Source organism: Aquarana catesbeiana, linkage group LG01, assembly GCF_042186555.1.
Source record: "Aquarana catesbeiana isolate 2022-GZ linkage group LG01, ASM4218655v1, whole genome shotgun sequence".
In the NCBI taxonomy this organism is placed as follows: domain Eukaryota; kingdom Metazoa; phylum Chordata; class Amphibia; order Anura; family Ranidae; genus Aquarana; species Aquarana catesbeiana.
In genome coordinates this window covers 90,325,223-90,341,159 of record NC_133324.1, presented here as the reverse complement: position 1 = coordinate 90,341,159, position 15,937 = coordinate 90,325,223, and positions in this window count along the sequence as shown.

Genomic DNA, 15,937 nt, shown 5'->3' with positions numbered 1-15,937 from the left:
CTACAGGGGGTAAGTCAGGGTTCTTACCCCAGGACCATCGCCTCTTGGGTCAGAGAAGACCTCAACCCAGGCAAGATCAAGAGCATTCTAGAGATGCCCGCCGCTACAAGCCCGGTCGCGAGTTCAGAAAGAACTGGAGGAGAAATCAACCTTCTGGTCAGAAGTCCTCAAAGACAACCTCTTCTGGGGGACGGGAGGCTTCCAAGTCCTTTTGATATAAAGCTTGTCCAGGCGGAGCAAGTTGGGGCTCGGTTACTCCTTTTTCAGCACGTCTGGGCAGCTTCGATCAGGGACTACTGGACAATCAAGACAGTCTCATCAGGTCATTCGTGGGTGTTCAGCAGCCCACCCTTACACCGGTTTGTCTCCATAGTCCTTCCTCATCTGGAGGAGAAGAAACAAATTCTTCTATCATACACGGACTCACTGATAGCTCAAGGTGCGGCCATCCCGGTACCCTCGGAAGAGAGATTTCAAGGGGTATATTCCCCCCTTTTCATGGTCCTCAAAAAGAATGGCTCCTGGAGGCCAGTCATTGACCTAACACACCTGAACTCCTTCATCAAGAAGGAGAAGTTCAAGATGGAATCGCTACTAACAATTCGCCAAACAATTCAACCAGGCGATTGGATGGTCTCCATAGACCTGAAAGATGCCTACTTTCACGTACCGATTGCGAAGGACTTCCAGAAGTATCTTCGTTTTGCAGTGGATCAGAGGCATCTCCAATTTACATGTCTCCCATTCGGGCTTACAACATCGCCTCGAGTGTTTTCGAAGCTCTTACTGGCTGTCGTGGCTTTAATCAGGGTCAAGGGTATCCGATTACACCACTATCTAGATGATCTACTCCTGCTTTCACAGGACAGAGAACATCTGTTGTTGCACCGAGATCAGGTCATTTCTACTCTGACGGAGTTCGGTTGGCTGTTAAACAGGGAGAAAAGTCATCTAAACCCGACTCAGTCTTTGATTTTCCTCGGAGCCCAGTTCGACACGATAGAGAGCACCATCTCTCTGCCTCTGGAGAAAATTCCGTTAATTCGGGACAGAATTCATAACGCAATGTCATCGCCCTTACTCAGAGCTTCTCAGTGTCTCAGGATAATTGGCACCATGGTGGCAACAGCCCCCATGGTGAAATGGGCACAGTGGAAGATGCGCCCCTTCCAGAAGGGGTTTCTCCAGCAGTGGGATCCGGGATCTCGAGACCATCTGGTCCGGATAACCCCGTCCATGCGGGAGAGTCTCCCTTGGTGGCTGCAGCGGAAGAACCTCCTCAACTGTCATTCCATAGCACCCGTTTCCTGGATCACAGTGACAACGGATGCCAGCAGCAGAGGCTGGGGCGCTCTCTGTCTAGCAGAGGTAGCCCAAGGCAAGTGGGACTTTCCATCCCGAGGTATAGTCTCGAATGTTCTGGAACTTCGAGCTGCCTTATGTGCTCTACGAGCCTTTCTCCACTTAACTTCAGGAGCCTCAGTCCTCCTAAGGCTGGACAACACGACAGCGGTGTCTTATATCAAGAGACAAGGGGGCACACGCAGTCTCTCCTTACTGAGGGAAGTGAGTCCAATCATGTCCTGGGCTCAGACGAAACTGTCAAATCTGATGGCTGTCTATCTTCCCGGAGCTCAAAATGTCCAGGCGGACTTTCTCTCAAGGTTTGCTCTGGACAACAACGAGTGGTCTCTCCACGCAGAAGTCTTCAGTTGGATTCTATCTCTGGGAGTGACACCGGAAGTAGACCTGTTTGCATCCCCTTGCAACTACAAAATAGCGAAATACTATACGAGGTGTCGTTGTCCCCAGGCCTTCGGAGTGGATGCCCTGACGGACCAGTGGAGATTCCACAAGGCTTATGCCTTTCCACCAGTTCCGGTCATTCTACGTTTTCTGTCGAGGCTCAGGTGGGAAGAAGTCGAGATAGTGGCAGTTGTTCCATATTGGCCCAACAGGCCGTGGTTCCCCCTCTTATTACAGCTCAGCTACCGGAATCCAATTCCTCTCCCATCCAGGTCAGATCTCCTATTGCAAGGGGCATCTCTTCACCCATGCCCATCCCAGCTCCATCTGATGGCTTGGTTCTTGAGAGGGAAAGGTTGGAAGCCCTAGGATGCCCAAGTGCAGCTATCTCAACTCTACTAAATGCCAGAAGACCAGGTACCAATAGAGTTTATCAGAGAATTTGGTCAAAATTCACAGATTATGTTTCCACCACTGACGGTTCCTGTATTGACCCAAGGATTCAGGATATTCTGGATTTCTTACAAAAAGGTCTGGATCTATCCCTATCAGTAAGTTCTGAGCAATAAGAGGCAGTAAGAGGAGCAATAAGGCTCAGGCCTCAAAGAAAGCCGAGGTTTTCCAAGTGGGATCTTCCTCTTGTCCTGGATTTCTTTTCTGAAAAGGAAATACGACTTGTGGATCAAGCAGCTATTAAAGATCTCTCTCTCAAAGCTGTATTCCTAGTGGCTATAACATCATCCAAGAGGGTCTCTGAAATCAGTTCTCTAGGATGTAAAGAACCATTCCTTACCTTCTTCCCTGACCGGGTGGTCCTGATTCCTATGCTAGGATCAAATCCTAAGGTAACATCGGTATTCCATGAGAATCAGGAGATTGTTCTTCCAATTTTCCGGACACCTGAGGACTCTAGCATTCACCCTTTGGATGTGGGAGAAGTTTTAAGGCAATACCTTGAAGTCACTGCCTCTTTCCGAAGATCCGATCATTTGTTTGTTTATTTTCAAGGAAAGAACAAGGGTTTGCGTGCTTCCTCCAGAGTCATTGCAGCTTGGATCGTTCAGGCTATACAAGGGGCTTATGCAGCCAAGGGTCTGGCTCCTCCAGAAGCGGTGACCGCTCATTCTACCAGGAGCGTTTCTACGTCATGGGCAGCTTCCCATCATGTATCTCCGGAAGTGATCTGCAAAGCGGCCTCTTGGTCGTCGATCAACACGTTTATGACGCATTATTGTGTAGAACCGGCTTCCTTGTCTTCGGTTAATTTTGGTTTGCATGTCTTGTCTGTTGACGGTGCCAAATAAACCTTTTTTTCTTTAACCAGCAATTTCCCACCCGGGAGTGTATGGCTAGTCATTTCCCATACGTATGCTGCCATGGAGTCTGTCAGGAAAACGGAAAATTTATATCAAATACTTACCGTAATTTTCCTTTAGCTAGGAGCAAAGATTTATGGGAGTGGGGTCCTATGAGGTATGAGAGGCGGGATTAACCCATACGTATGCTGCCATGGAGTCCATCAGGAAAGGAAAATTACGGTAAGTATTTGATATAAATTTTCCGTTATATGTCAAAATGTGTGTAAAAAAACTGTGATTTTAAAAAAAGTGCTTATTATTTTCATGTAATTACATGGTCTTTTTAACTTTGGTTTCACTCAGCTGCTCTGTAATCACACAGGTAACTCAGGAGATCATAGCCACCCCCCCCCTTCTACTCAGATCTCAGGTGTTCTCAGAGGAAAAACTTCTCCTCTGTTCTCCTTCTGAGAACACATGTTCTCCACTTCATAAACAGGGTGCCAGAGGAGATGATTTTTCTCTGAGAACTGCTGAGAACTAAAATGAAATAAATTATCTCTGTTTCATAAACGTACACCTTGGTAAACATACACCTTGGTAAACCTTTTGGGTTCAAAAGCTGAGAATTTGAGTACCGTGTTCAGGACTTCATTTTTTTTCCTCCAGGTATAGCTGTATTGCCCCAGCCCACCCCAATCCCTTTGTTGATGGTCTGTAGGGTTGAGCCTGATGTTCGCCGAACAGCGAACAATATGCGGTGTTCGCAGAAAATTCGAAAGCTACCGGTATACCGTTAAAGTCTATGGGACACTAACATGAAAAATCAAAAGTGCTCATTTTAAAGGCTTATATGCAAGTTATTGTCATAAAAAGTGTTTGGGGACCTGGGTTCTGTCCCAGGGGACATATATCAATGCAAAAAATGTTTTTTAAAGAGGAAGTAAACAGTTTACTTCCTCTTTTTTTCCCTGCAAAGGTAAAGCATAATGGGCTACTATGCATCGCATAGTAGCCCATTATATGTCACTTACCTGACAAGGGAGCCTGCGATGTCACCGCTGTCCCTTCTCCTACGAAGCGTCCATCTTCTTTCCGGGTATCGCAGCTCTGGCACTGTGATTGGCCGGAGCCGCGATGACGTCAGTCCCACACATGCGTGCTGGTGCCACCACTAACGGCATGATCACCGTTAGAGACGGCACGCTCAGTGCGCCTGCATGCCGTTGTCTATGGCGCATGCGCCGTAGACATCGGTGCCCATCTTTTGGAAATATCTCCTAAACCATATAGGTTTAGGAGATATTTCTTGCACCTACAGGTAAGCCTTAATCTAGGCTTACCTGTAGGTAAAAGTGGTTTGTAAGGGTTTACAACCACTTTAAAAATGGCCGATTTTTCAAGAGCAGTGAGTTTTTTAATGCGTAAAGTGAAACAATAAAAATGAAATATTCCTTTAAATATTGTGCCTGAGGGGTGTCTATAGTATGCCTGTAAAGTGGTGCATTTTTCCCATGTTTAGAACAGTACCACAGCAAAATTACATTTCTAAAGGAAAAATTGTCATTTAAAACTGATCGCAGCTGTAATGCATTGTCGGGTCTCGGCAATATAGATAAAACTCATTGAAAAAAATAGCATGGGATTCCCCCCCAGTCCATTACCAGGCCCTTTGGGACTGGTATGAATATTAAAGGGAACCCCGAACCAAAATGAAAAAAAAAATTGCATGGGGGTCCCCCTAAAATCCATACAAGGCCCTTCGGGTCTGATATTGAAATTAAGGGGACAACACCAGTCAATGCTGAAATCACGTTTTTTTCACCAAAAGGACACACTTTAGGACCTTGATTTTGGACACTTACTGCTTTATATATTTTTGTTCTTGTTTTTTCACATATATATTTTTTTCTATACCTTTCACACATTGCTTTGTTTTTTATGCACACATGCTGGGGATTTTTTACTGTCATAATTGTTTGTTCTTTACTGCCAATACTGTTTTATTGCCATAAGTGTTTATTTCGGAGTTCTTGTTTTTACTTCTGGGCACATTTCTATACATATATAGGCAGTTGGTTCTTATTGAGAAATTGGCACATATATATTTATCTCAGGAGCAAGTTGCACTTTATTATACTAACACCTGTTGGGAGTGTTGTTTGCACTTTAATAGCTCCCACAACACATTGGTCACACGCATATTAATTGTTTTATTATTTATTATTAATTATTATTTTTTATTATTTTATTATTTTTTCTACATGTATGCCTCCTTTTTTCTTACACTTGTAGGAATCATTATTTAATGCACATATAGCCGGACAGCGCCAATTCCCCTGTTTATAGCAATTTCTGTACACTGGATTTCACCTAGGTGATTTTCATTTTTAGGGTGGCAGCAGTCCTTCCTTGTTCCTATTCTCCTAAGCGCGGAATATCGTCACCCATTCAAGGGGAACCCTGCGCTAAATTAAAAAAAAAATGGTGTAGGGGTCCCCCTCAAAATCCATACCAGACCCTTATCCGAGCACGCAACCTGGCACGGGCTGCAGGAAAAGAGGGGGTGGCAAGAGAGCGCCCACCCCTCCTGAACCGTACCAGGCCACATGCCTTCAACATGAGGAGGGTGTTTTGGGGTAGCCCCCCAAAGCACAGTGGTTGTGGGGGTCTGCGGGTGGGGGGCTTATCGGAATCTGGAAGCCCCCTTTAACAAGGGGACCCCCAGATCCCGGCCTACCCCCCCGTGTGAATTGGTAACGGGGTACAAGTACCCCTACCATTTCACAAAAAAAGTGTCAAAATGGTAAAAAAGACAAGAGACAGCTTGGGACAAGTCCTTTATTAAAAAAATTAAAAAATAAAAATGTCCCACGATGTAAGTTCACGCCGACCAACGGACTGAAAAAGCAAAAAAAAAAAAAACAACCGATCCGCCTCGAGTGACGCGTCTTTGCTATGACAGCTCTTATATAACGGGGCTTCCCCATGGTGTCCACGTGGCTTCAGAAGGGGCGGGGCCAGTTGCGGCTTTTTTTTTGGTCCATCTAGTGGCGTGAACTTACATCGTGGGACATTTTTATTTTTTTATTTTTTAATAAAGGACTTGTCCCAAGCTGTCTCTTGTCTTTTTTACCATTTTGAAACTTTTTTTGTGAAATGGTAGAGGTACTTGTACCCCATTACCAATTTACACAGGGGGGAGCTCGCGATCTGGGGGTCCCCTTGTTAAAGGGGGCTTCCAGATTCCGATAAGCCCCCCGCCCGCAGACCCCCACAACCACCGGGCAAGGGATGTGGGGATGAGGCCCTTGTCCCCATCAACATGGGGACAAGGTGCTTTGGGGGGCTACCCCAAAGCACCCTCCCCATGTTGAGGGCATGTGGCCTGGTAAGGTTCAGGAGGAGGGGCACTCTCTCGCCCCCCCTCTTTTCCTGCAGCCTGCCATGTTGCGTGCTTGGATAAAGGTCTGGTATGGATTTTGGGGGGACCCCTACGCCATTTTTTTTTTCAATTTTGGCGCAGGGTTCCCCTTAAAATCCATACCAGACCCGAAGGGCCTGGTATGAATTTTAGGGGGACCCCCAAACAATCTTTTTTTAAATTTTGGTTCGGGGTTCCCCTTAATATTCATACCAGACCCAAAGGGCCTGGTAATGGACTGGGGGGGATCCCATGCTCTATTGGACAGTGTGAAAAAACAGTGGCGCTAAACTCACAATTATAGTGAAAAATATAAATAAACCAATGTGATAAACAAACATTAATGTGCACACAATATATATCTATATATAGATATATCTATATATACCGTATTTATCGGCGTGTAACACGCGCCGGCATATAACACGCACCCCAAGTTTAGGAGGGAATTTTAAGCAAAAAAAACTTTTAGGAGGGAAATGCCCATCAATGCAGCCTTATCTGTCCATCTGCAGCCTTTTCAGTGTCAGTGCAGCCTTGCCCCAGTGCAGTCTTGTCAGTGCAGCCTTGCCAGTTCATTTCTAAACGGCCATTCGTCAACCAGACATGTTGCGGAATCGGAGGAGATAACGTGTTATTTATTATTGGCCTTGGAGTTATTGCTTTGCCCCAAGTCCAGTCCAGTAACAGGAGGAGGAGGAGTTCCTGGACCAAAAATTGGTTGCTTTATTAATTGTGACCAATTATGTCATATGCCTTTGCTGCGGGAGCTCCAGGAGAATAATACAGGAATTATCTCCTGATGACAGACCCCTGCTTTCACCAACTCTTGGCATTGCTGACCCCTATATTAAGAAGCAGGACACATGCATGAGGCTTTTATTTATTTTTTTGGTTAAATAATAATGATTTGATTTGTTATATTTTCTATATTTTTGGATGCATAGAATGCACTTTTTGGTTAAGTTCTATTGGCAGATAGCATGTCTAATTTTATTTGTTTTCTTTTTTTAATGCACAATAAAAAAAATGTGGAGAATACTTCTTGGCTATGTGTTTTACTTCAAATGACAGTTTGGGGTAGGCAGTTACTGTCAGGAATATTCTGCCAACAACAGTTGATCCAGACCTGCTGGAACGCGATCTCGGGCGCCAATGCGCATGAACGTGCGCCCTTTAGCACTAGGCGGGCTATTTAAACCCGACTGAGACAGGTGAACTTTGCTGTCTGCTCTACAGTGTTCCGTGTGTTTCCCTGCCTATCTGAAATCTGTTCTTGTTTTGATCCGGCTTGCCTGAAGACCATTCCTGCTATCCACCTGCATCTGACCCCCGGCCTGACTACTCTTCTGCCTGCTCCTCTGATCCTTCTGCTGCCCGCCTGATAACCGGCCCGGCTTGCCTGACCTTCCACAAGTCTTATCCAGCTTGTTCCTGGTTCCAGTCCATTGATCGGTTCCAGCCTGCTGTGCCTGTTTGCTGAATCCATCCTGTTTCTGGTTCCAGTCTGCTGATCCAGTTCCAGCCTGCTAAGCCTGTTTGCTGTTCCAGCTTGTTCCTGGTCCCAGTCCACTGATCCTGTTCTGCTGTGCCTGTTTGATGATCCAGCCTGTTCCTGGTTCCAGTTTGCTGATCCAGTCCCTGCCTGCTGTACCAGTTCCTGCCTGCTATCTTCTGGAAATGGAATCTCCTGAACCTGAGATGGGAATGAGGGACACCTAGCAGCAAAAGTATGCAGGCATAGGACATACCCCTGGTCACACCCCCTTAACGGAGAATTGTACAAAAAAAAAGATTTGTTAAACCAACAAGTGTTTTTTTTTTACCACTACTATTCCTTTATATTGGCTTTTGGAATTTACAAATGCAGCAATTTAGAAATCAAATGAAATGTTTAGTGCTGGAAAACACTTTTTGATAGATAAAAAGTGCATTTTATATACAACTATATAGATGAGACCAAAATGAGGGACAAATAAGGAGGAATGAGGGACAGAGGGACATTGCTCCAAATCAGGGACAGTCCCTCCAAATCAGGGACAGTTGGGAGTTATGCTGTTGATCCTGCCAGGCACTCGTACCACTCCTCACTCCTGTGCTTCCTGTTTATCCTATCAGGGGCCTTGAGTCGGAGGCGTAAGAGAGGCCATCCTCTGCAATTAGGGCTCACCTACTAGGTACGTAACAGTTACATTTAAAAAAATACAATGTAAAACACCAACATAGTTGTATCTTTGATCTTAAAAACCACAGGATAATGGTGTTGTGGTAACTTGCCCAAATTGTCCAAGGCCAATAATAAATAACACGTTATCTCCTCCGATTCCGCAACATGTCTGGTTGAAGAACAGCCGTTCAGAAACAAACTGAAAAGCACAAAATGAAAAGTGCGAACTGAAAAGCGTTAAATGAAAAGCACGAAATGAAAAGCGCAAATCAACACTCACCAAACTTCTACTAACACAAAATTATCAGAAGAAGCCCAAAGGGTGGCGCTAAAGAGCTGAAAAACCACATAGTACAGCACTACGTTCGTGTTTGTTGGCCGACAATTCCTTGCCGTTTGTATGCAAGACAAAATCCAGGCACACGGCTTCGGACAAAAGTCTGAGGTTTTGTCTGCGGAAAATCCGATCATGTGTACTAGACTTAAGTGTTTAGTAAGAGGTATGGCGAGTTTTTTGAAGTTGTAATTTTTGTCCAAATTTTTTTGAAAATAAAGAAATGGAATAATTTCATGTGACTGATGTGGTGGTGATCAGGGTCACTGACTGGTGACAGTTTGTTAAAAAATAATAATAATAATATTAATTTTGTATTGAATTTTTTAAACTTTTTTTCTTTCTCTACTATTTTGCATACTTTCATCAGAGTAGTTTAGTGTCACCATAGCAATACTGTACTACTCTGGGAGTGATCATGGTTTTTTAATTTTTTTTACACTTTGTTTGCTATTATATAGCCCCTTAGACCAAGCAGGCAAAATGGCATCCTTTTACTTCTTGTTAATAATATGTAAACTAAATGTTCATGGCTTGGGCACAGACTGCTTAATGTAACTTTGTTGCCAGTCAGAAAAGGAGAGGCGGTGGTAGGGGGTCAATCTGTGTGAGATCTTATGTGTATACAGCCCAAAATATACTTTTTTCACCTACACCAGCCAGCGTATGAATAATTTGATAATTAGTATAGTTGGGAATATGTGAAAATCTATAGAATTACAGGCTCAGCCTTTATTGTTCCCAGAGCATGCAGTTACCATCAAATGGAATATTTTACACAGCAGTACAGCCTGGTATACTGGAGTAAATGCACTTTAAACTTAAAAATCAGTCATGTAGGCTGTATTTTCTGCATGTATTTCAAGCCCAAGGCACTTATTATCAAATAACAAATGAGAAATTACGCAGATGTTTAGACTACTGTGATGACATGTGATATTTACAGAGATTCATAAATACATTAAAATTATTTTTGTCAATAATTTCATCATGTGAAAAGTAAAGTATTGCCAAAGTAAACCACCATAGGGTCAAAGAGTTTGAGAATTTGTTAGAATGTGTTTCAAACCAGAGAGCCATGCCAATGACCCGTCTGGATGATGTTTCTTCTTCTATCTCCATTTGAAGAGAATCGTGTCTAGATGTGCACCTATATGGTTAAAGAAAATGATGAGCAGGTAGGTAGGGGAGGTAGGAAATGCATCATCTATTTTAAATTATGAAGGTTTTAGGGCTTGTGAATTTTCAATGCAGAATAATGCAGTTTGAGGCAAAAATAATAGTAATAGGAAACAACAAGTTAAGACCTGCTCTCCTACATTATTAAGGCTGAAGTGTGGGCAAAGTTGGTGAGTCATTATCTAGGTACTAAATAATGAATTTAATCCATTTTGCAATAAGGCTGTAACATAACTAAATGTGGAAAAAGTGAAGCGCTGTGACTACTTTCCAGGTGCACTCTATATACAGTAGCTCACAAAAGTGAGTACACCCCTCACATTTTTGTAAATATTTTATTATATCTTTTCATGTGACAACACTGAAGAAATGAAACTTTGCTACAATGTAAAGTAGTGAGTGTAAAAATAAATAAATGTAAATACCACGCTCAGACCAAAACTCAATAAACAGAAAGCAGCAACAGTAAACCATCTAATACCTAATGGTTCTAATGTAAAAACGAATGTGAAAAAGTTGCGCTAAATTAAATATTTCTCTACGTAGGAAATAATATAGACAAATGACATGCCAAAATCAAAAGCACACCCGGATCAAGAGTACATCCTAAGCTCCTTTAGGTGCTAAGTACATAAATAAATAGTGAAATCAACAATATAGCAACAATTGAAATCAATCATGTACAAATCAATTAATAAATAAATAGCGTCCATGTGAAAAATAAGTATAATGAGCATGAAATTGCAGTGCCACGGACCTAGCTGCTTTTACAGATGCCGTTATAGGTTCCTGGGAGACCTTATCATTCCCTGTGCCTGGTGAGACCACCCACGGTGGTCACCTGCAGTCGCTTGTGTACTTACCCTGAGGAGTATTGGGCCGTTGTTTTCTACCAGATAACGCTGGAGGGATACGGCTGGGGATTTCTGTTAAAGACGGAAGAAAAGAGTCAAGATTGGGGACATCCAGCTGATGAGAATTCACTGCTATTTGGCGAAATCTTTGCTGACCATTCAAGGCAACCAAAGGACCCGGGATATTGGAGGATTCAAGTGTCCCCGCAGAGGGCTTAATCTGTCTGCTCGTATGACCCAGCTCTTTAGGGGGTCCACCGGCTCCGGCAAGGGTTACCACATACAGAGTTTTACATCAAAGTTGTCTCTCATTTTCGATATCAAAGAAGAAGGCTGATTATCCGGACCCTGATACCTGCTGTGGATTATAATTCATATTTTCTTTTGTGTCTATCTATCACATTTAAGGAAAGACATTGCTCATTATACCTATTTTTCACATGGACACTATTTATTTATTTATTTATTAATCGATTTGTACATGATTGATTTCAATTGTTGCTATATTGTTGATTTCACTATTTATTTATGTACTTATCACCTGAAGGAGCTTAGGGGGTACTCTTGATCCAGGTGTGCTTTTGATTTTGGCATGTCATTTGTCTATATTATTTCCTACATAGAGAAATATTTAATTTAGCGCAACTTTTTCACATTAGTTTTTAAAGTAGTGAGTGTACAGCTTGTATAACAGTGTAAATTGGCTGTCCCCTATAAATAACTCACAGCCATTAAATCGCCGGCAACAAAGTGATGCTTGACACCATCTGAACCAAATAAGTTTATCTTGGTCTCATCAGACCACAGGACATGGTTCCAGTAATCCATGTCCATAGCCTGCTTGTCTTTAGCAAACTGTTTGCAGGCTTTCTTGTGCATCATCTTTAGAAGAGGCTTTTTCTGGGACGACAGCCATGCCGACCAATTTTTTGCAGTGTGCGGCGTATGGTCTGAGCGCTGGCAGGCTGACCCCCCCACACCCCTTCAACCTCTGAAAAACATCTGCAACCTCTGCAAAATAAAACATATTAACAAGGAATGAATGTCTGTCAGGAAAGGTTCCATCCGCTGGTAATATCTATCATTTTCCATGCAGTACTGGGGTCCACCAGCAGGTGTCTCCTGGCAGTTTGTAACTGTCATGAGAGCTTACCCCTGCTTTTGTTAGCTCATCTTTGGGCCGCAGTACTCGCGTCCACCTGCGGATGGATCCTGGCAGTGTGGAGCAGACAGTACCTCCTGCGATCAGGTGTCACCTGAGGCTAATTGCAGGTGTGCATATAAATACCCGGCAAGCATTCACATGCTTGCCCTGGTATTGTCCTTGTGCCCTGACCTGTTAACCTGTAACCGATCCCATCCTGATCCTGTCCCTCCTGTGTTCCTGTTCCCTTGTAACCTGATCCAATCCATCATCTCCCTCTCCTCTGTCCTGCCCTTGTTCATCTGCTGATCTGCTGTGTATGACCCTGGCCTGGCTAACGTGTGATTTTGGTACTTCCCTTTGGCTGTATATATTATCTATTGTCTGTGGGTTTCTGTTGGTTAGTTGAGCATTATTTGTATTTGGGGTGTTTACTTGTTTACTACTTATCTTTAATAAACTTTATATTATTCACCTTACATGTGTTTTGGTTTCCTCTTTGCAGTCCACACAGTTTGGTCATACCTGTTCATGACAATGTCCTCACAGATATAGTCATTAGGGTATGCATCTTTGTAAGCTCTACGCGTTTCGGGGGATAAATATCACCTCATCAGGAGCTGATGCGTATGACAGTTCTGTAAAAAGAATGATATAAAACATTGAACGTATACTAACCCCAATAACAGAAAAGGTCAAGGGGAAAGGAGCAAAAAAAGGGGGGGCCATGGGAGGGGAAATGTTCATCCCCCTACTCACTCGAGGACTCAACATGTCACAGCAGGATACTGAGAATCCAAGGAGTATCACAAATGTCCCCACCAGGAGCTGAGGCAGGAAGGACCTCCAGGACAGAGCACAACCACAACTCCCCACCAGGACAAGGAAGTTTATGTTGTCGTGGCTAGTGATGTCTAATATAGACTTCAAGGTGTCTGTGAAAAATATAACTGAAGTAAATACATGGTAGATAACCATATATGTGTTCATAGGAAGTGAATAGTGACAACCACTTGGAAACAGGAGTTGAAGGAAAGTGGTGGGTGTGTACTAGCCATAGGGTGAGCAGCATAGCTACCTGCAGAGGGATTGGAAAGGTGGAGGGGAAGAGATATATATGCATATAACCTCCCAGAGTGACTGGGAGAGAGTAAAGTGTGGAAAATAGTTATAGCACCACAGAGTAGGAGTATGAGAGTTTCATACTAAAGTCCCAAACCCCCCCTCCTTTTTGCTGTCAGAAGGAATGTTTACATTCCTTCTGACAGCACTAATAGTGATAAAAAAAAAAAAAAAGAATTAAAATGACAGTGTTAAATAAAAAGGTAATAAATCATTTTTTAGAAAAATTTAAAGTTCCCCTGTTCCCCCATGCTTGCGCGCAAAGGTGAACGCACGCGTCGGTCCCTTGTGATAGCAATAAAAGTGATTAAAAAGAAAAATTAAAGTGACAGTGTAATAATAAAAATAAATAAATAATAATAATAATAATAATAAAAAGTAAAGCCTTTTAAAGTGTTGCCTATGCTGTTGCAGGGGCGTGCGCAACTTTAAAGCGTGACATGTTTAGTATCTATTTACTTGGCATAACATCGTATTTTATATTTTATCAAGCAATTGCGTTATATATTGTGTTTAATTGCATTAAAATCCAAAAAAGGGTTTTTTTTGTTTTTTTTTACAAATTGTGTTTAAATAACTGCTGCGCATAAAAAAACATAAACATAAACATAAAAAAATTGTAATAGCCACCAATTTATTCTCTAGGGCAGGGGTCTCAAACTGGCGGCCCTCCAGCTGTTGCAAAACTACAAGTCCCATCATGCCTCTGCCTGTGGGAGTCATGCTTGTAACTGTCAGCCTTGCAATGCCTCATGGGACTTGTAGTTTTGCAACAGCTGGAGGGCCGCTAGTTTGAGACCCCTGCTCTAGGGCCTCTGCTTTAAAAAACAAAAACATATAGTTTACCACCTACCCCATGTATCTGGCTCAGCTGTAGGTACTATACCATTCAGGTATTTGAGTATTAATACGTACATCATTCTAAACTCATCGCCCCCGTTCTGGCCCATATTGGCCCCCAGGATACAAGGCTTCCTGGTACATTGTTTTGCTATATATAGTTGCGCAGTTTTAAATCCTTGAGTCTATGTTTTAGGTTTTCCTTGTCACTGTCATTTGTGCCACCTCTGCTCTCTCAGCTGATACGGTTATGCTTGACCTGTTGGCATTTGAAATCTTATGTGAGACTATCAGTATTACTTGACCATGTTTTGTTCCTTGTTTTTCTATTTGACTGTAAACGGCAACTTTTTGTAAAGTAAAGACATTGCAAAAAATAAATAAAACATATCATTTTGGGGGATTCTAAGAAATCTAGCAAAAAAGACTGATTGTTACATGTATACAAAAAGTGCCAGAGAAGGCCTGGTCTTAAAGCAGTAGTAAACCACATCCAAAAAAATAAAATCGGGCCCTGGGCAGTTTAAGTCATAATGTGCTAGTATGCATCATCATGTTAATCTACTTTCTGAAGAATTAGGATACACACAACTGGCATCACATACTTGTACATTATGACAGACTTACCTGAAAACGAAACCCTCCAGTGGCATGTTGTTAGTTCTGAAGGTGCTTCCATCTTTAGCTGGTCTTCTATTCTGGGTTTGCGGGCTTTGGCTATCTGATTGGCCAAGCCAGTGACGACGTATTTGCTGTTTATGGCACGGCTCTGACGTAACGGCACGGGTATGCTGCCTATTACAAGTTTCCTTGTTTGTCACGGTTGTGAGCTAGGCCAGCTCCTGTAGGGTTACCTGCTGTGGGATCTCCTTGGCTCACCTGGAGTGATGATTTCTCTTCTGCCTTCCTGCCTTAGGTTAAAATCATATATGGATCATGTATGGTACAGTTGTCAAGGAGTAAGGAGCTTCTGGGACAAAATACTTGAGCTATATCAGAAAGTTTCAGGAGTAGAAAGGAGTCCAAATATAAGCACCTCGTTGTTTTCCCTTACATCAGATACAATAAGGGTAACCAAAATAGATATTCTTCACCACATGACATCTGCAGCTAGAATGATTATAGCGAGAAATTGGAAAAAAAAACAAATAAGCCAACTGTGTTGGAATGGATATGTGAAATGAACGAAATTGAATATATGGCAAAACAGATAAGAGAAGAAGGGTATGTAGGGGGTCAGGTGCCAGAAATATGGCAAAAATGGGAGAAATTTCGGTCCTCGAATAGATTGATGGAGTATTTATAATTGGAGGGGAATGGGAAGGATATGGGATGAAAGGGAAGAAAGAAAAAAGGGAAAGAAAAAGACATTTTTTTTTTTTGAATGTTTAGATGAATGTATGAGTAATAGGAACTTAGTCAGATGATTCTATAGAAACAGGAAGAAGTGGGTATCATTAAGATTATTTATTATGTAAAAGGAATTTTTATTGTATATATTTTTGAAGATGGTATGATGTGTATTACTTTTTTTTTTTTTAATTTAATAAAAAGAAGATTGAAAAAAAAATCATACATGGGAGTTTACTCCCACTTTAAAGTGTGTTTGCTATATATAAAATTAATATTATATAAAATAAATAGATAGATAGAATAAAAGTGTGATCATGAAAATATGACGTAAACGTAAACATATGTGAAAAAAGTGTTTTCAGCTAATTACAATTACTTCAAAGTGATGGTTAATAGAATGTTAATCTACTTTCTGAAGAATTAGGATACACATAACTGACAGTTCTGGTCTAAAACTAAGAAATCATGCTGAATTT